General features: G+C 32.9%; 1 protein-coding gene across 1 annotated transcript in view; it reads left to right on the top strand.

Moving 5' to 3' along the window:
* The first annotated feature begins 332 nt into the window (after positions 1 to 332).
* Positions 333 to 20,711, top strand: part of LOC143252663 (rap guanine nucleotide exchange factor 4-like) — a 244,860-nt gene continuing 224,481 nt past the window's right edge. Inside the window, exon 1 of the mRNA XM_076505155.1 lies at positions 333 to 504. The gene's annotated coding sequence lies outside the window, so the exon portion shown is untranslated. The remainder of the gene's footprint in view (positions 505 to 20,711) is intronic.

Genomic DNA, 20,711 nt, shown 5'->3' with positions numbered 1-20,711 from the left:
CACTGTATTTTATAATTATGGTATATCTCTGAAGATTAAAATGGGCGTTGGAAATAAAGTTATTACCATTAATATTAGAAGAAACTCTGTATTTGTGTTAACCACCACATTATGTCTGAAATTCCATGGTCCTTAAAAAAAGATACTTATGCAAACGAATTATACATTTTGAACTATTTGACGGATGTGCTGAAACTAAGATGCAGTTTGAATTTTCTACTGTTACTGCCTATGCATTTGGTTAAGTTATACACTTTATGAATTTCTGAAGGCTGGCCGAACGTTCGTTTTCTCACTACGAATCGATACAAGTCTCCAATGCTGCCATCGTTGCCAATAACGGTCACGTGACGTAGTGTATATCCTGGCTTCACGTGTAATTCGAAGAGCGTGAAATGCTCCGAGCCCTTCAGTTACCAAGCGGTTGATCGTACGGTGTGCCAAATACACCTGACTGTAAGTCTTTACACGATATCACCTACGAAAACTGGGATTTAGAAAAAGGTGTGTACGTAGTAATACTTAGCAATTACTAGCTAATGATATTTTGTGATTTTTCTAGGCCTTGTCATTCCTAGTTAAGTATGGTTGTAGGCTTAGTTACCTCGATGTTTGTATTAGGGTTAAAGATACTTCAAGTTGAAAGAAGTTTAGGATAGTTTCACTTAAGGTTATTGAGTTAGTCACCTATTTATATGTTTCTTAAGTGATAAAGAGAGTGCAAAATTTAAAACCATAAATATTTTGGTTATATGTAGAACCACTTCAATATATATATATATATATATATATATTTCATTTTGATTTAATAAATTATGCCGTTCAAAATTAGGAAAACTGTTCTCGCAGTCAAACCTTTTGAGATTAATTTTTTTTTTCAAATTTTCTCTTGCACCATGCTTAATTCACGAGTAAAAAAAAAAAAAAATTTGAAATAGGGTATACTTTTTGTGCTAATTCAAAGGTTTATAAACATTTTACGTACAGAAACATATGTTTCATATGACCAAAGTTGTAATTAACGAAATATATTCTAAATATTCTAATAAGGACGGTGTAGATTGTAACTAATCTTGAAGAAATCTTGTACAGTATGAACTAAAAATGTAATTTATAAAGTTATAATATTACTCACTATTAGGGGTGTAACCTTTATTTTTTTTAAAGTGTGGTGGAGATGGAGAATTACAATTTGTTCTGCGATAACCCACCCTATGTTTTAATACATTGCTATTGAAATGTTAGGAAGTGTAACTACTCAAAACGTTAAAAAAACAAACAAAAATGCTGTTCTTCTCCATTTATAAATCATGAATGTGCTAACTAATCGAACATTATTAAGCACTTTTATGCCCTATTTTTCTATGTTCTTTTCTAAAGTATGTGTTGAAATACAATATTACAGACCTTTGTTTATTTATAATTAAACACAAAGCTACACATTGGGCTATCTGTATTCTGCTCACCACGAGTACTGAAACCCAGTTTTTAAGTCTGTAAGCCCGCAGATATCCTTCTGTGTCACTGAGAGGGTGATTAAAACCATAAATAACTGAGTACTTTGAATCTCTTTCTTAGTTGTTTAAAAAAATTACGAGTGGAAAGAGACAAAACCAAGTTTTTACTTTTAGACATCACTTTCGTAACTGTTTTCTAGAATAACTCGTTTTAGGTAATTTATCATAAAAAATACTTCTGCCAATTTAAACTATTATGCATTCAGAAAAAAAAATAGGTTTACGAAATCATGATTGTTTATGCACGTATATAATTCGACTGGTATTTTTATTCATATTATATTGAACAGTTTATGAGCTACAGGGATAGTTGTTGATTGATATGTTTGAAATATCTCTTTACGAGTAATGTACCACGGATAATATACGTTAAATTAGTATGTTTTAGATTCAAAGACTTATTTTCAATTCTTTACACAAATTTATGGTTTGAAACTATTTTGTGAAAAATTCTGAGTATGAAGAAAATATAACTTTAATGTCAAATATTGAAAAGAAGTTCACGGTTATTATATTAGAGCATCATAATTGGAACCAGCTTGGAGTCATTGGAGTGAAAATTGCAATGTCGTTAGCATGCAAAAGAACATTAAAAGCACAAGTCCGAGCTTTTAAGCATCGATTATGTAAGCATCAACTATGATATTGCAATAATTTTGTGAAAATTATCTCTTAGTATAAATTATACATAAACGGAACTCTTTGTAGCCATTACTGTGTGTAAACTGCGTAAGTATAGTAAATGTCATTATGTTGTTCAATCGTATATGAACACCATTATACAAAGGACTAGGAAGTGAGATTTTAATTAAGTATTTCAAATATTGCTGGCGAAATCTACATATATTATCATTAAAACAATCTATATGCTTAAAGTAATGAGCATGTTTAAACTGTGCATGTATTAAATACAGTGTACTGACAAAATAAATATGAATAAAAATACACCCGCTTGCCGTCAACAATTGTTCGAAGCATGAAACTGTTATTGTTAACGTAAATTGTTAACGTTTAAAATGACGTCATAAAATGAATCATAAGGATAAAAGAAGTAATTTACTGTCAATAGACTGGGTAGAAAATTGTCGATAATTTCTAGACACATTAGTCGCTGTGAGAGAAAAGCAAGGTAGCTCTTCACTTTGTACCAGTCCCGATTAGCCAACTAAGTCCTTTTGTACCCAGAATGTACGTTAATATCGTAGTTAAGGCAACCTTTGTTGTTGAATACTTTTGTCAGTAGATGTAACAAAAACGTTTGATAGTATCATAATAAAAGAAACTATATTTTGTTCAATGTCTTTTTCTAATATATCACCATATTATTATTTTTTTAGGCCTAGCAAGTTAATATTTATCTGTCACGGTTTAGCGCAGTTAAAACAATGCATTTTACTTACTGGGGTTTAATTTGCGTCAATAAACCTGAATTATATAGTATCTTATTATTAATTACTAAGATGTTACTTGTTTGTTTTAGAGCAAAGCCATAATTGACTATCTGCTGTGTTCCCTACGGGGAATCAATCCTTAGATTTTAGCGTTGTAAGTCTGTAATTTCATTTAAAAGTCAAGAAGACATTAAAATACATTCTTTTTCGTGATTGTAATTTGCGTTGCTAAAAGAGAAGGTCTGTAAACCCGAGGATTCATGGTTCGTGACTCGTTACCTCAAACATGGCGCTACGCTTTTTTTTTAAGGTGTCAGTGTGCTATAAAAGTAACGGTCAAATTTTATTATTCGACTAGACAAAAGTGCTGGCGATGGGCACTATTGACTAGTTGTCTTTCTAGTTTAAAATTAGAGATGGCTATGCATAGATTGACCTCTTTTGTACCTTTTAGCCTTTTTATGAAGCTACCGAACAAATAACGTTTCTAAAAGAATAGCTAGAAAAACGCTTAATTCATTCAGTGAATGTTTAATAAAAAGCTTAAAAAATTGATACATTTCGATGTCACCAAACAACGTGTTTATTAACACGTCTTACAACTTTTTTTTTTGCAGATGTTTAATTCTTAACATTACCAGCGACAGTTCACGGTTAATATATCTATCTGTGTGTAATTACGTCATCCACTTCTGAAGAAAAATAACGGAATTTAAATCTCATTGTTACATTTTAGTATTTCTGTGTGAAGTTCTTGAATGGATGGTTTTGCTTTTTTCTCATATGACGTGTATAAGCATGCGCAGAATTTACTTAGTCATTATATTTTTATTTCTGCTAAGGTACTTACGTAAGCTCTGTTTTGTATCGCCAATTCTTCTAGTTACCTACATCCATATAGATCTTGTGTAAGCAAACAATGTGGGCACATAAATTTTCTAATCTCGTGTTCAATTTCTGAAGGAAGCATAACATAATATCGGACTTCTGATTGTCTTCTGTGTTTCTCGTCTTCAAAATTATGTACAGGTAACGTACAACTCTAATCAATATCATGTTCAAGAAAGCAGACTTTTTTAATCGTTTTTGATATCGACCTATGGTGCCTCTTGTGGCTAAAATAAGATTTACTCTTAACAAGAAATAATCTTTGTTTTTTTTTATGTTGGCATGCAAATATGCGTCTGAATTTTTAGGTTTGTGATGCCACTTGGTGATCACAATCCAGATGTATTTTTTGTTTTAGCAGCAGTCTTTATGTACAAGTATATGTACAGGCTACAGAAATGTATTGGCTCTGGTACAAAATCTACAATTTTATACATCTAACGTTGCACGTGGCAAATGATTTACTACAACGACTTTCACACATTTTAGCCAACCACCGTTTAGTTGTAGCAGTTACCTTATTAACGTGGCCATATGTTCCAAGTCTAGATTAATAAAGTAGTAGATAATACTCGTTTAATTCGCAGAGACTATACAGGAAACTGTATAGAGATGAGGGTGGGTATCAGGTCACTCCGTAGGGCTCCAAGAACACTCGCCCCCTTTTGGTGATAATCGAGCTGGATGTTTCTTAGTTATAAGTGGACAAAATACACGAGGAAAATATAGTGTCCCTGGAAGATGACACACAGAATCAGTTCCGAACACTCTCTCTGTGCCACTTCCTTGGTGGTTCTAAGGCAGTGCGGTTCTTAACCTTGTTGGAGGTACTGAACCCCGGAAGTTTCGTACTTGCATTTACTAAACCCTTCGTAATTGGAAAAATAAAATATATATTTTTTTCAAATTTAGAACATTAGTAGATATTTAGTTAGTGCACAAAATGAACCATGCATCAGTTGCACAAAATATCACTGTGTTCAAGGAACAAAACCAACAAAACATTAATTTCACACAAAAACATAACTCAATGAATATTTACTGCAAGTCAATGTGACTTTTGCTGTTGTCTTTCAGAGACAAGTTCAGAAATGCGCGACTTCACCTTGGCAAGTGGCACTCTCATGTCATTTTCGCAACAAAGTTTGTTCCTTTTCTTCGTTTTTATGTTTACCATCCTCGAAAATGATTGCTCGCAAAGATACATTGTAACAAACAGTATGAGTATCTCAAGGGCTTTCCTAGCAATAAGAGGGTACGCTACAAGTTGGTGGCACCAAAACGTGAAAAGTTGCTGTTGAACCTAGCTCTGCTGAAGTTCAATGATTTCGTCGAGGTATTCATGATTGACAGCTGCTGTCGCAACACAAAACGTAAATGGCTATCTCACGGATGCTGGATATGACTCTCTGGTGGGGAAGTATCCGTCGAGAGACTTTGCGAGCTCATCTAAGTGCATGACAATTGCTTGCTGTAGTTCCCCGGGTACAGAAATGTCTCCGATTTCAGACACATCTTCGATCTTACTTACACAGTCGTCCAGCAGGGGAAAGTTTGCGAAGTTATCATTCTCTGTTCATTGTTTCCATAACGGTAGCATTTTTTAAAAGCCCCCAGGTTTTCTTCGGCCTCGATGATGTTGACTCCGCCGCCTGCATCTGTTGATTGAGATGATTGAAGATATCAGCCATGTACGCCAAAATGAGAATGAACTCAGATTTTTTGAAGCAATCTGCATGACAATGTTGGTGCTCTCGCAAAAAAAGGGCCAATTCCACACGCATGGCAAAAACACGATTCAGCACCTTTCCCCGGCATAACCACTGAACGTTAGAATGGTACAGAAGTACCTCAAATTCAGAGCCCATTTCATTACACAGCTCTTTGAAGATGCGAAGCTTCAGGGCAATATTTTGCACAAAGTTCACACATTCCATTACAATTTTTAATACTTTTGCCAGTTTTGAAGGCCACATCTTTGAAAGATTCCTCTCAATAAAGCAACAGTCGCTGAAGCTGTAAGTATCGTCCTGAGTTAGGGCCTGGCATGGCCTAGCGCGTTAAGGCGTGCGCTTCGTAATCTGGGGGTCGCGCGTTCGCGCCCGAGTCGCGCCAAACATGCTCGCCCTCCCAGCCGTGGGGGCGTTATAATGTGACGGTCAATCCCACTTTTCGTTGGTAAAAGAGTAGCCCAAGAGTTGGTGGTGGGTGGTGTTGACTAGCTGCCTTCCCTCTAGTCTTACACTGCTAAATTAGGGACGGCTAGCACAGATAGCCCTCGAGTAGCTTTGTGCGAAATTCCAAAACAAACAAACAAACAAACAAATCGTCCTGAGTAAGCTATCTTTGTAAATAAATCGCATGATCGTTATAACTACCTGGACAAATTGTAGCGTGAATTTAACACTGAGTTACTAAATAAATTTCGTAAACACCTGATTAGCTCCTCCAACGTTAGACATTGCTACATATAAACCCATGCTCAACTCTGCTAGTTCATTTTCATGTAATTAAGAAGCAACTCAATCTACCTCCCCATTTTAATCCACCACAAACGTAAAAAATCTCAATTTTGAATTGTTGTTGTGCAAAGCTGATTAGCTCATCTTCAAATTAGTAACTACCAAGTTACTTTTTTTTTTTTCGTTTGGCACGAGCTTTTGTAATTCTGAAATATCTGATATTTTTCTACCGGTTCTGTAGCGTTTGTCGTAGCATTTTCGAAACCATTTTGTATTTTTTCCATTAAGAGTCTGACCTATACCATTGGCTAAATTACTAGCAATATCAATTCTCATCGTTGAGTTCTGCATTTGCTTGTGGATGCGATTTATTTGTACACGCAAATCGTATCAAGTTGCTAAAGAAGTTAGACTGTGTGACGCTAGGTTCACAATAGACTGTGCTACCCTTTGTGGTTTCCTTCAATTTAATCAACACTGCTAATGTAATGAAGTAAGAATATGTTTAACGTTGTAGGGTGGGCCCAACAGTGGTTGTGTGTGACAGGCTGAGATATTCTTTAAACATACCAAAGAGTTCATATGTGCGTATTCTTAGTGCCGAAATTTGTGGCAACTATTTAATAACTATTTTCTGGGCAGACTGGAAGCCACGAGCGGTATGGCTTCCTTTATCCATAGAAATGATTGTTTTTATACTTAACTATACTGTAATATATGTTTTGTTTAGTATCTCACTAATTTCAACCTTTCAATTTCACATGTTCACAAAGGATTTCAAAGCACGCCACCTGGTGGTTGGTATCACAAATACTGACTGTACTTTTCGAAGAAAATCGAACAACATTTACGATCACAGCAACTTTCACTACAGTATTCTATAAATTAGAGGCTCGAGAAATGTCAGGTGTCATTCTGTTTAATTTCGACGACCTAGATCGTAAACCTTTGTATTAGCCTTTATCATATCTCTAACTTAGGCCATTTTTGAATGGTATTCCGCGTTTCATAAGCTGTTCTGGAATGGTCTTTGATTGAGGTGTACAAAAGAGGCCTTAGCTTTGTTAGAATGTCTGTGTGTATGTGTATGTTGAGAAGCTAAGTTAGTCTAAGCTGCCCATAACAATGTACGTACGCCAACTGGAAAAATGTTGCGTTGATTTATCACAATAAATCAGATGATTAATTGTTTAACTTATATTCAAAATATTTTATATTTCAACTGTAACACAATAACTTTAAATTGATGAAATGTTCAAAATCTTCATTAGATCTGACAACTTGCGTCTCTAGTGGTAAAGGGGATACTGACGATGGCCCAGAAACTGAGAGAAAAAAAACACGCTGTGTCTTAATAACATCGTTTTAATGATGAAACTTTGTAGAATGGATGGCAACTACCTGTTGTGGAGACACAAGTGTAGAGGACGACGTTTCGAAAGTCTTCGGCCTTTTGTCTTCATGTCCTCTACACTTGTGTCTCAACAACAGGCAATTGCCGTCCATTCTACAAAGTTTCATCATGAATACTCTGCCTAAACAATCTATGAAAGAATCACTTTAATATTTTAATTTTGCAGTAAAATTATATTAACCAGAGGCCTCCCCCTTCCGTTAGGATAGCGGTAAAATCAGTGTTCGATTCTTCTCGCTGGACACGGTAGGTAGCTCAATGTGGGCTTTGCTCTAAAACAAACAGAGTTACCAAGAACGCAACCATTATGTTTATTAACCACAGAATTAGCGATGTTAGGATTTAAAGTAATTTTTACACCTACTTTTGCACCAAATTTTTTGTAAATCTGTAACATTGTTGGTTAGAGAATTAGAAATAACATATGAGTCACATAAGAAAATAATCTAAAACATCATATATATTGCAATTAAACTACTAATTACCGATGAGGAATCCTGTGTGTTTTATATAGAAAATAAGTCATTTCCCTTAATTATTTGTTCTTTATAATGTATGTTTCAACACGGAAAAACAATAAATTATTCTGCATGTTGCAACGTGTTATGGTCCTCACGTTTATAAAAAAAAAGTGGTATTTTGTCGGTTTTTACAACTTTAAAAATACTTCGTAAAAAAAAATGAATTTAGTAATGAAAGAGATATAAGCGCAGACCCATGGTAATCATTCCTCATGCAAAATATAGTTTGAAAATGTTAATATATATATTTTTCTGTTTATGAACATTTATTGATGATGAATCCGTTAGGTGAAAACCAATGAAGAGGATATAAATATCAGTAAAATAGTGTTTGTATATCTCGAGCGCTTGCCATATGATGTCTTGAGCTGACAGATGTGTATGTGCTGATAATGTCGTGTTATTGCGTCCACGTTATAGGAAACCTTCGCAAACTATTCGTTGTCGGAAAGGTAACGCTACCTCTTCGTTCCCAATATAACAGATCGAACGTTGCTCACTGATAAGGTAAAGGGCAACAACGTGTGGGTGCTTATGTTGCAGCTCCAGCTCAAACTCGACTAAAAATCGATAATTTATAGTCGACCATTGTCTTTGTTGACACAGGTGTGCGAGTTATCTCTTCTTCTCAGATCTAAAATAATCATAGTTGTTAACACTGTGTCCCTGTGATTTCCAAACTTTGGTACATGGCTCAGTCGTAACTACACGATTATTGGAAAAAAAAAATTCTCCACGGATCGCCCTCAGTGACGTAGTGGCATGTCTGCGGACTTACGACGCTAGATATCAAGTTTAGATACCCGTGGCGGTCATTGTATAGTTTTGCGGTTAACTACAAACAGTCAATCGTCCACCCATGTTTACCCTAAAACTTATAAACCGCTAAACCATACTCGCCTTTTTAGGAATTGAATCACATATATGTGTACTCTTATTATTATTATTAGTGTCATATATTTATAAAAAATAATTTGTTCATGTTGAACCATTAAGTGAATGTTATGTACGTATGCATTATTTGACTATAATTATAACCTATTAAAGCATAGTTTGCACTTGAATAATTAAAGTTATAACATGTTATAACTGACACTAATCACTAACCTGAGTTTCAGATCACTGATTGCAAGAAGGAAATTTAACATTGTAAGATTAACTTTCGAATTTTGTCGTTGAAGCCAGTCGGAGATTTAGAAATTTTCTGTTTTCTGAGCTCAAAACAATACGCCAAAGCAGGTTCCGTGTAGTTTTTATTTTTCAGTTTTCACACAATACACAAAAGAAATTTAACATATATACATTTTGTAATTATAGCAAAATGCACTCCAGTAATGTATATTAAATGTAGTTCTTTAGACGCGTGAAAATAATAAATACATGTTTGAGAGAAATTTCATAAATATAAAAGGTGTTTTCTTTCTTTCTAGAGGTCACTCTACTGGTAATTTTCATTTTAATATTAAAAGTGTATCTTAAGTATGTACGTGTTTCATTCACATTTATCATATAGCCCTCACATTGAAAGTTACAATATCAACATAATTAATGCTTAAAAGTACGCCCCCCCCATCACCACCAAAGAGAATCATCTGTGTATGTTCTTTATGGCATACGTGAAATTAATTGTATGCCACGTAATTAGTGTAATTAGTTTCAGATCGAATTACTAAATCACTCATCGTCATCATAGGTGCAATTAAAAAGTAAATCAAAAATATAGTAAATATTTAGAGTAAATGTGTCATACCATTTTACTCTGTCGGATGATTATTGCTCAGGTATGTAGATATATATAGTATCGAGTACAAGCACTGATTGTTGGGCGAGTGAAGTCAAGATCTCGAAAAAGTGCCTTGCCATACACACCGTCTGATTCTGGCTAACTTACCAAATTGCTTTTATTGGCCAAACGATTTCTATCCAAATTAGCTGCATAACAGGAAACTGAGTTTTGATCCAAGCCTAACCACCTTTCCCCTAGTTCAACCTGTAACGTATATTGCTTAAACTGTAGCTGAGTTAATAGCATGTTACACAATAAATCGATTGTTTTGATGTAACTTACTTTCATAGAAACAAGGATAATTACCCAATGCAGAGTGAGATAAAGCATAAAATGAACTTTTTATCACTTTAATAATCTGCTCTATGTAACATGAGTTACAGCCTGCACTTCTTCTCATTCAAACACATGTTTATTTATTAATCCTAACATCAAAGTAAGGCAGCTAAGCCTAACATGGATACCATGTTTGTGAGACTTTATGATATATAGTTTTTATTTTGTATGACATGTATCAACGTCACTCGTATTATTTTTTATATTTTTGATGTTCTGCAGAATACCTTTATTAATTACTTGACTAATGGAGTGTTTTCAAAAGCATGATTACCTCATAAGCTAATGGATTTTATACTTATCAGGTCGAATGTCATAATGAGTTATAATATAATAGTAACACTAATATTGACCTGATCTGTAAGATCAAAGGTTCTGTGAGTATGATGTTGAATCTTGAAATAAAAGAATGCAATAAGAAAGGCCTACGAATTTAAACTTCATAAAAGTTTTCAGCTATAATAATTGGTTTTTTCATAATCCAGTTACGTAGATCTTGAAAATAATATATTTTTTTATAGCGTAATATTTTTGCTTTACAAATCTGGAAGAAAAAATGTTACTTAGATCAACTTATTATATCTTTTACCACTATGAATATTTTTATTACGATGTTTGTTGTGTCTCGGTTCTAAAACTATCGGTAAGATTCTCACGTCGCGATTGGTCTCGAGAAATCTATAGCCAGTGGTTGTCAACATTTTATACACTATAAAATGTTACCCGATTTGAATAAAAATGATTCACTTATGTAAAAGTACATGCAACGTTTTGTGAAAAATCTGTATGCAATGGAGAAAGAAAAATGGATATCGTTTTCGAATTCAGCCTACAGGAACTGCTACATAACGTGCAAACATATTAAAACAATAAAATCATTGCAGGCCTGTATTATTGGAGCTACAACGGTGGAATTCGTTAAATTAGCATTGGCTAGTAAAGAGTGGACTGTATATTTATGGGTTTAATATTTATTCTGAATAGAAAATCGATGATATATATTTATATGTACTCTAATCTTTCAGGGCATTATGAATACATTAATCAATGCTTTGTGGAATGTTTGTTTAGGGAAATATAATACGTCATAGCATATAGATTATTATGAGCATAAGTTCAAGTTATGATTTTTGTTTTGTTTTTATGGTCTTATTTATTAACGGTTTAACTAAAATACAGGTTTTTATTATATCTTGTATTGTTATTTAGGTATAATAAGTTAATTCCAGTATACATGCTTTACAGTGTTTTTTATTTATTTACAAATTAACTTGGAAAGAGATTTACATATGTCCCTTTTTCTACCTCTTTACAATAAGAAACACATATTTTAAAATTTATTTACATGTATAGAGGGAGTACAGTAAGAGAAGGCTGATGTTGTGGCCGATGTCTTTGACGTTTTTACAGATTTTATTACTACTAATTAGGCGCGCAAAAGATTAGTAGCTTTCTATCTTTTACAGACAAAAGGGTGACTCTACTGGAAATACCATCGTAAAAAGTATAGATGTTAGTAAAGAAAGAGCGGGAAGATGAAATCTTTGACTGCTTTAAGCGCGAACGTGTGAGGTGTAGTTTTTGTTTCAATTCATTAATAATGTATATTCTACCTTTGAATTCATGGTTTAGTTAGTGGATCTTCTATAACGGGGCTTTAATCTTAACCGCGAACCTATTTTCGGCGTTGTTTTGTGAGAAAAATAAACACACTTCGCAGTTACTTACTGTTGTTATTAACAGCATGCCTGGTGTAAATTTAACGACTCAGAACTGTTATCTATTACATCAATAATACATACAAGTGCATCACATATTCATTATCAATGTATCTAATTCACCATGTTTATACTTTAACAACTGTAGTACGTGTGGTAGCAGAGTGATAGTTTTATCGATTGAAACTTCCTGTTTAATGATGGTTTGTATTTTCATACAGTGTTAACAGATTAGAAACCGTGATGAATATCAGGTTAAGTCTTGATCCTATCTATAGTTGTTTAGCAAAAAACTTTAAATAATCTGCACTGAAGCACGAAGATACAGCAGTTAAAACATTATTTCTTAGATTGAATACTTCTTGTTTTAGCGTTTCAATTAAATCCAAAACCACGCTACTTACTTAAAAATATATATGCTATGTAATCGTTAGGCCTAAATGGAAAGTTATATAGTTTCAAGCATTCTTCCGTAGAGAAACGTCAGGAATATTTGTGTGTATAAAGACAATTAGCATGATAGGCTCCTGTATTTAAAGATTTAATGTTCTATTAAACAGTTTTTTTATCACATCGACCTAATTAGATCAATGAACATTGATAGACCTTGAAAGGGTGGATATTATTGATTATATATTGATATGGTTGATGATGATAAGGGTTCTGTCATGTGATTTTATTCCCATGTGAATACACCTGAATAATTGACCAACGTTTCAACATTATCTTATTTCGAGTAGCAAACTGAAGAATAACTTGTGACGACAACAAGTAGTCAACACCAAAAATTTAAAACAGATCGTGTATGTCGAGCATGGACTAGTAGCTAGTGTGCCGGTTTACATTCGTAACGTTCAAGGTTCGAGCCACAATATAAGAATTTATAGGTTTGCACTTTCAGCTGTTATATGAATAGCAGTCAGTCCTTTATTTCAGTTCAATGCCGAACATATCCCTTGTGACGGTAGGTGATACTTACTGGATAACTTCTGCCAGAAACCGGGCTTCAATGCACATGGTGGGTAGGGCACATAGAAATTAATGTATAGTTTTGTGCTAAACTTCAAACAAATAAATTATTCATTGTGGCTTGAAAAGATAATTTGTTTAACATTATGCATATATATATATATATATCGATTTGTTTACTTGTTTTTTTTAATTTTGCGCAAAGCTACTCGAGGGCTATCTGCGCTAGCCATCCATAATTTAGCAGTGTAAGACTAGAGGAAAGGCAGCTAGTCATCACCACCCACCGCCAACTCTTGGGCTACTCTTTTACCAACGAATAGTGGGATTGACCGTCACATTATAACGCCCCCCACGGCTGAAAGGGCGAGCATGTTTGGGGCAAATGCGATTCGAACCCGCGACCCTCGAATTACGAGTCGAACGCCTTAACATGCTTGGCCATCGATTTGTTTACTTTATCATTAACTTGTAAATTCAAACGTATAAACGAGTTTAACCTTTTCATATTTTTTATTAACAGTGAGTTACGGTTTAAATTGTTCATTTTAACTAAATATTTTATTGTTAATTAGGACTAAATATCTTTTATTTTAAAGGTTTTGCATACGTATTAACCGGTGTATATATAATGTTGCTTTAATCAAGTAAAACTCGACACTTTAATCAGGTTTGATCTACATTAGAAAGTTTATTTTATTTTATGTGTAACAACTCGTTAGTTCGTTGAAGTTTGAAAATAAATAATCGAATTAATGTTCTTGTTAATTAAATCTAGTTATAGAATTTCACGAACTGCACAATCTTTAAGCGCATGCGTAGCTTGAATAAATAGAAGAAAGCACATTTTTCTTAAAAGCATAAAAAAGAAATAATTCAACTAACTTCAGGTTTTCTCTAATCGTTGGATATTTTAAAACAGAATGAATGAAAATTGTAATAACACCAAATTAATAATGTATAGATATTTGAAAACTTGCTTTGGACGTTCCATAGAACAATTCCAAGAGCATTTCATATAATATACCAGAAACAAAATTGATTGCTCTAGTTTTGGAAAGTGAACAGTTTTTAAATTGTAATTTTCTTAACATACGTGACGTAACGTTTTTCTGTTTGCTGATTATAATCAAAATGGAGTGCGATACTGAATGAGTTGTGCTTAACTCCTTTTATATTACTCAGGAAATCTTTCGCTTGAGAGGATACTGTCCTCACTTTTGATCTTGTAGGTAATTTTGAAAAAAACTATGTTCGTTATGAGTTTGTTTTATGGTTTAAATTTTAAAACAAAAAACAGCAAATAGTTCCGTATCTTAAAGGCATAGAATTGCGATCAAACACAGACTGATGATTATCTTGGGAATTGTGGATTAATATTTCAGAAAAATTGCCTTATTGGATCTTCTTCGTGGTGACGCCATGGAAGTATCAACGAGAGTTGTCGTTTTTAGGGTTTCTTTATTTTAGCGGATTTACATGTATAAAGCAACAACAAAATGAGAAAACAGTTTAACATTTATTAATTTAAAGAAGATATATATACTCTTGTCTATCGACAGTGAGAAATGGGAATGTCATTTATCATCATTGTTTTCTTTGTAACATCTCTTTTCAATTCTTTTTTTTTTTTTAGAAGGAAATTTCTGTTGGTGGAATTAGTTTACAGGTGTATGATAAATTATGCCTTGTATTCAAAGGCATTAAGTTAGATTGTATAGAAGAACAATGCTTGTGAAAATAAAGGCAGCACCTGCGCTCAGGTACACGATAAAAATGTTATGGGCTCATGATGCTAAAAAGCAGGATGGAAAATGAATGAATATAAATTAAAGTAATCCATCCTCGAGAGGTGAAAAGAAAATAGGAGAAAAGTGATAAATAGTTAGTTCAACCCTGGTAACTTCATGGGACGAATGTCACCACATGACTTATTTTGTAAGAATAGAACAGGAAAGACAGCTAGAGATTTAAAATTACATAACGCAACGCTCTCTTCCTTTTAACCAATCCCTGGTTTCTCTACTCAAATCCTGTTGACCCATGCTTACCAATTTGAATTAAATTTACTATATCTTCTTACTTGAGCATAATGAACTATGTTGTAGCTTATACAAGACTTATTGATGTCAGAAGACTAATGACATATGATTTAAGACTATTAATGGCAGCATCATTGTCACTATAACTGTAACGAGGTTTGTTGATAAGTCATCTAGTGGATGACCATAAGAAAATATGAAACAATGTATGTTGACCAAGTCAGAATTATTAATACTTTTAATTAAAGAAGTTTGACCAAGTCAGAATTATTAATACCTTTAATGAAAGAAGTTTGACCAAGTCAGAATTATTAATACCTTTAATGAAAGAAGTTTGACCAAGTCAGAATTATTAATACCTTTAATGAAAGAAGTTTAACCAAGTCAGAATTATTAATACCTTTAATGAAAGAAGTTTGTGTTAGAACGTAGAAGCCCATATAATTCTGCTTATCCGCTAGGTTAAACATCTGTGCACCAATGTGAGAATATTTTATGGTCTACCAATTTTCTATTCACTTAAGTCTTGGAAACATTTAGACGGGTACCTTACATTTAATAACTATAAATTATGTTATTTCCCCTCGAATATTTGTTACTTCAAACAAATAAAAACAGCGTACATAAATCATGTTTGCCACAGGCATCTGTTTCATGCCTCTGTAGAATGGTAGACCATATAAACTGTGAAGTGTATGCTAATCTCAGATCTCACTACTACATTGTTTGTAAATATACAAGAGTGCGAATTCTTTGTTATTCCAGACAACATTAATAAACACTGTAAGTCAGTTAGTTTAACGAAACTCCCTTGCGAATTCGAATCATATTCTATCCCAGTTTTTGATTATTCAAAGATCCCTAACTTCTGAGAATAGTGTTCCATTTTTAAGTACTTGCATGTTACTTGATGGTTGAGAACATGATTTTATAGTAGTTGCCATGTCGAAGTTTTCCCATTTATTACTGAAATGTTTATTTATTGGTCAGATTTTTAGGCAGAATTTTGAAGAACGAAATAAGAATTAAGGCAATTACACTTACTGCTGATCCTCCAAGTCAAAAGATACTCTCAGCGAAGGGTAAGGACGGAATGAGACGGGAATATTTTTGTTTTAAATTTCGCGCAAAACTACACGAGGGCTACCTGCGTTAGCCGTCCCTAATTTGGCAGTGTAAGACTAGAGGGAAGGCAGCTAGTCATCACCACCTACCGCCAATTCTTGGGCTACTATTTTGCCAACGAATAGTGGGATTGACCGTCACTTTATAACGGGCGAGCATGTTGGGTGCGACGGGGATTCGAACCAGCAACCCTACGATAATGAGTTGAGTGCCTTAACCACCTGGCCATGCCAGGCCAGTTTATAATTTAAGACAATATAACTATTTTTTGTACAGACGTGTCTCCTTCAGTGGGTCAGCGGTAAGTCTTTGAGCTTACTGGCCCTAAAAGTTGGGTTTGGACACTTGTGGTAGATACGAAAACGATAGCTCTTTATGTACTTTTGCACTTAACAACAAACAAAGAAACAAATGTACAGAAACATCCAGTTATCATTAAACTTGACAGTTTTTTATCATATGAGAATAAATTCAAGATCTCTGATACGAGATTCAAAGTTAATGGTATAAGAATAATGGCATTGAAGTCACATTTCTTGCATTTAGCTTCTTTAATTTTTATCTTGTAGATTGTAATTTATACAGGTTTTAGTTTGTTTTTTTCATAACTTCTCAGGTACTATATTTTTGTAATGTAGTTACTACATTGGCGGGCTCTTTTATATTATCTGACGAAAATCATACAACGTTAACTTCACATAACGATAATAAATTACTTTATTTCCTTCTTTAGCGTTTCTATAAGCTTGAACACTTGTACACCGCCGTAAGGTTGTTGTAGGCCTACATTATAAATGACGTTAACTAATATAAAACAAATTGACTTACTTGTACAAAAATACCGCTGTAGCTAACACTTTTTACGTTAAAATGTTATATGTCTCTCTGAGTACCTAACTCAACTCTTGAAATAACTTTCTTTCTGAGTAATCTAATGATGATTCGTGGAACTGCGTATTTATAGCAAACGTTTGAATATACTTAGAACAGGACCTTACGTCACATTCCTTAGAACATTCCAGATGTTTTATCTTGTCCTATCGTAACTTCAAGAACTAAATGTTGCCGTCAAGACCCACTGCTCCCTCTAGGTAACTTTTAAATCACAAATTGAAAAATGTAGCTTACAACAATATGGTACATCATGGAAAAAACAGAAACTGTTCTTTGACAAGAGAATAAATTCCGTCCGTGTTGAACCAAATTAAGAAAATTCAGCTTTTTATCCTTCCGGTTGGGGACAGCAGAAATTTGAAAGCTGTATTGTAGACAGTCGTTAAGCTAGAGTGAATGGAAATTGTTTTTCAGATAATAAACGAGATGTGCTTCAGTTTTGAATGACAGTTAATAACACGCCGGCAATTCTTTGGGATAACCTACTCTTAGTATTAAGTACTGGAATATGCTATTATTATCTTAATTAATTTAGGTAGCTTTTAAACTTGTTACTTATCGTTTCAGTGAACTGACTTATAGATCTTAAGTTTTCAATGGGTAATTTTTCCATTATGTTAAAAATCTAAGCTTCTGAGCCACTTTCACGATTTATGTTTATGTGTCAGTTCCATTGCTTAACACAATTTTTTTCTGTTATAGCTTGCTACACATCTAAATCATCCTAGACGACGTATTAGAAAGCGCCTTTGGTTTATACTGAATTCGGATGGAGAAAAGCTTTTAACTGGTGTCTGTTTTAACAATGAAATCTTTTAGACTGTAATTTCATTGTTTTTACACCTTTTCTTAACATTTGTGGGTTGATTTCGTAATTAGATTACATTAGTTTCAGCTTTTTTACCTAAATGGAACCAAGAATAGTACAGCACTTTTTTTTCACGTTTCTTTTACTTTTATTGTCGTGTATAAACAGAAACAACAAACGATACAGAACTTGGAGTAATTGACGACAAGTGATATTGTTTCATTTCTTGTAATTTCATCTGGTTTTTGTTGATTTTTGATACCATAATTATTTTAGAAAGAAAACAAAAAATTGAAGTGATATAAATATATATATATATACATATATTTATAGATCAGAACTAAAGTAATTTAAAGAAATATATACAATATTGCATTATTTTCATATAAAGATAAGAAAAACTACTATAAATACTTATACTAATACTAGTTAAGGCGCTCAACTTGTAATTTGAGAGTCGCGGGTTCGAATCCCTGTCGCAGCAAACATGCTCGCCTTTCCAGCCGTGGGGGCGTTATAATGTGACGGTCAATCCTACTGTTCGTTGGTAAAAGAGTAGTCCAAGAGTTGACAGTGGATGGTGATGATTAGCTGCCTTGTCTCTAGTCTTACACTGCTAAATTAGTGACTGCTAGTGCAGATAGCTCTCGTGTAGTTTTGCGCGAAATTCAGAAACAAAGAAACAAACGTATATTCAGTCATTGTGGTATTTTTTGTAACAAAATAATTAACCTTCTCACACTTTATTTATTTTGTTTTTGCCCCATATTAAGCAGAGAAATAGACATAAAAAGTCAGTTCTGTTTTTATCAGTAAATAACACCTACAAGAATGTTTTTATCAGTAAATAACACCTACAAGAATGTTTTTATCAGTAAATAACACCTACAAGAATGTTTTTATCAGTAAATAACACCTACAAGAATGTTTTTATCAGTAAATAACACCTACAAGAATGTTTGTTTATCAGTAAATAACACCTACAAGAATGTTTTTATCAGTAAATAACACCTACAAGAATGTTTTTATCAGTAAATAACACCTACAAGAATGTTTTTTATCAGTAAATAACACCTACAAGAATGTTTGTTTATCAGTAAATAACACCTACAAGAATGTTTTTTTATCAGTAAATAACACCTACAAGAATGTTTTATCAGTAAATAACACCTACAAGAATGTTTTTTATCAGTAAATAACACCTACAAGAATGTTTTATCAGTAAATAACACCTACAAGAATGTTTTTATCAGTAAATAACACCTACAAGAATGTTTTTATCAGTAAATAACACCTACAAGAATGTTTGTTTATCAGTAAATAACACCTACAAGAATGTTTTTATCAGTAAATAACACCTACAAGAATGTTTTTATCAGTAAATAACACCTACAAGAATGTTTTTATCAGTAAATAACACCTACAAGAATGTTTGTTTATCAGTAAATAACACCTACAAGAATGTTTTTATCAGTAAATAACACCTACAAGAATGTTTTTATCAGTAAATAACACCTACAAGAATGTTTTTATCAGTAAATAACACCTACAAGAATGTTTGTTTATCAGTAAATAACACCTACAAGAATGTTTTTTATCAGTAAATAACACCTACAAGAATGTTTTTATCAGTAAATAACACCTACAAGAATGTTTTATCAGTAAATAACACCTACAAGAATGTTTGTTTATCAGTAAATAACACCTACAAGAATGTTTTTTATCAGTAAATAACACCTACAAGTTTTTATCAGTAAATAACACCTACAAGAATGTTTTTATCAGTAAATAACACCTACAAGAATGTTTTTTATCAGTAAATAACACCTACAAGAATGTTTTTATCAGTAAATAACACCTACAAGAATGTTTTATCAGTAAATAACACCTACAAGAATGTTTGTTTATCAGTAAATAACACCTACAAGAATGTTTGTTTATCAGTAAATAACACCTACAAGAATGTTTTTATCAGTAAATAACACCTACAAGAATGTTTGTTTATCAGTAAATAACACCTACAAGAATGTTTTTATCAGTAAATAACACCTACAAGAATGTTTTTATCAGTAAATAACACCTACAAGAATGTTTGTTTATCAGTAAATAACACCTACAAGAATGTTTTTATCAGTAAATAACACCTACAAGAATGTTTGTTTATCAGTAAATAACACCTACAAGAATGTTTTTATCAGTAAATAACACCTACAAGAATGTTTGTTTATCAGTAAATAACACCTACAAGAATGTTTTTATCAGTAAATAACACCTACAAGAATGTTTTTATCAGTAAATAACACCTACAAGAATGTTTGTTTATCAGTAAATAACACCTACAAGAATGTTTTTATCAGTAAATAACACCTACAAGAATGTTTTTATCAGTAAATAACACCTACAAGAATGTTTTTATCAGTAAATAACACCTACAAGAATGTTTTTATCAGTAAATAACACCTACAAGAATGTTTGTTTATCAGTAAATAACACCTACAAGAATGTTTTTATCAGTAAATAACACCTACAAGAATGTTTTTATCAGTAAATAACACCTACAAGAATGTTTGTTTATCAGTAAATAACACCTACAAGAATGTTTTTATCAGTAAATAACACCTACAAGAATGTTTTTATCAGTAAATAACACCTACAAGAATGTTTTTATCAGTAAATAACACCTACAAGAATGTTTGTTTATCAGTAAATAACACCTACAAGAATGTTTTTATCAGTAAATAACACCTACAAGAATGTTTGTTTATCAGTAAATAACACCTACAAGAATGTTTTTATCAGTAAATAACACCTACAAGAATGTTTTTATCAGTAAATAACAC

The sequence above is a fragment of the Tachypleus tridentatus genome, chromosome 6 (genome assembly GCF_004210375.1).
Source record: "Tachypleus tridentatus isolate NWPU-2018 chromosome 6, ASM421037v1, whole genome shotgun sequence".
In the NCBI taxonomy this organism is placed as follows: Eukaryota; Metazoa; Arthropoda; class Merostomata; order Xiphosura; family Limulidae; genus Tachypleus; species Tachypleus tridentatus.
Note: the sequence above shows the minus strand (reverse complement) of the source record. Positions and strands in the feature narration are given on the sequence as shown.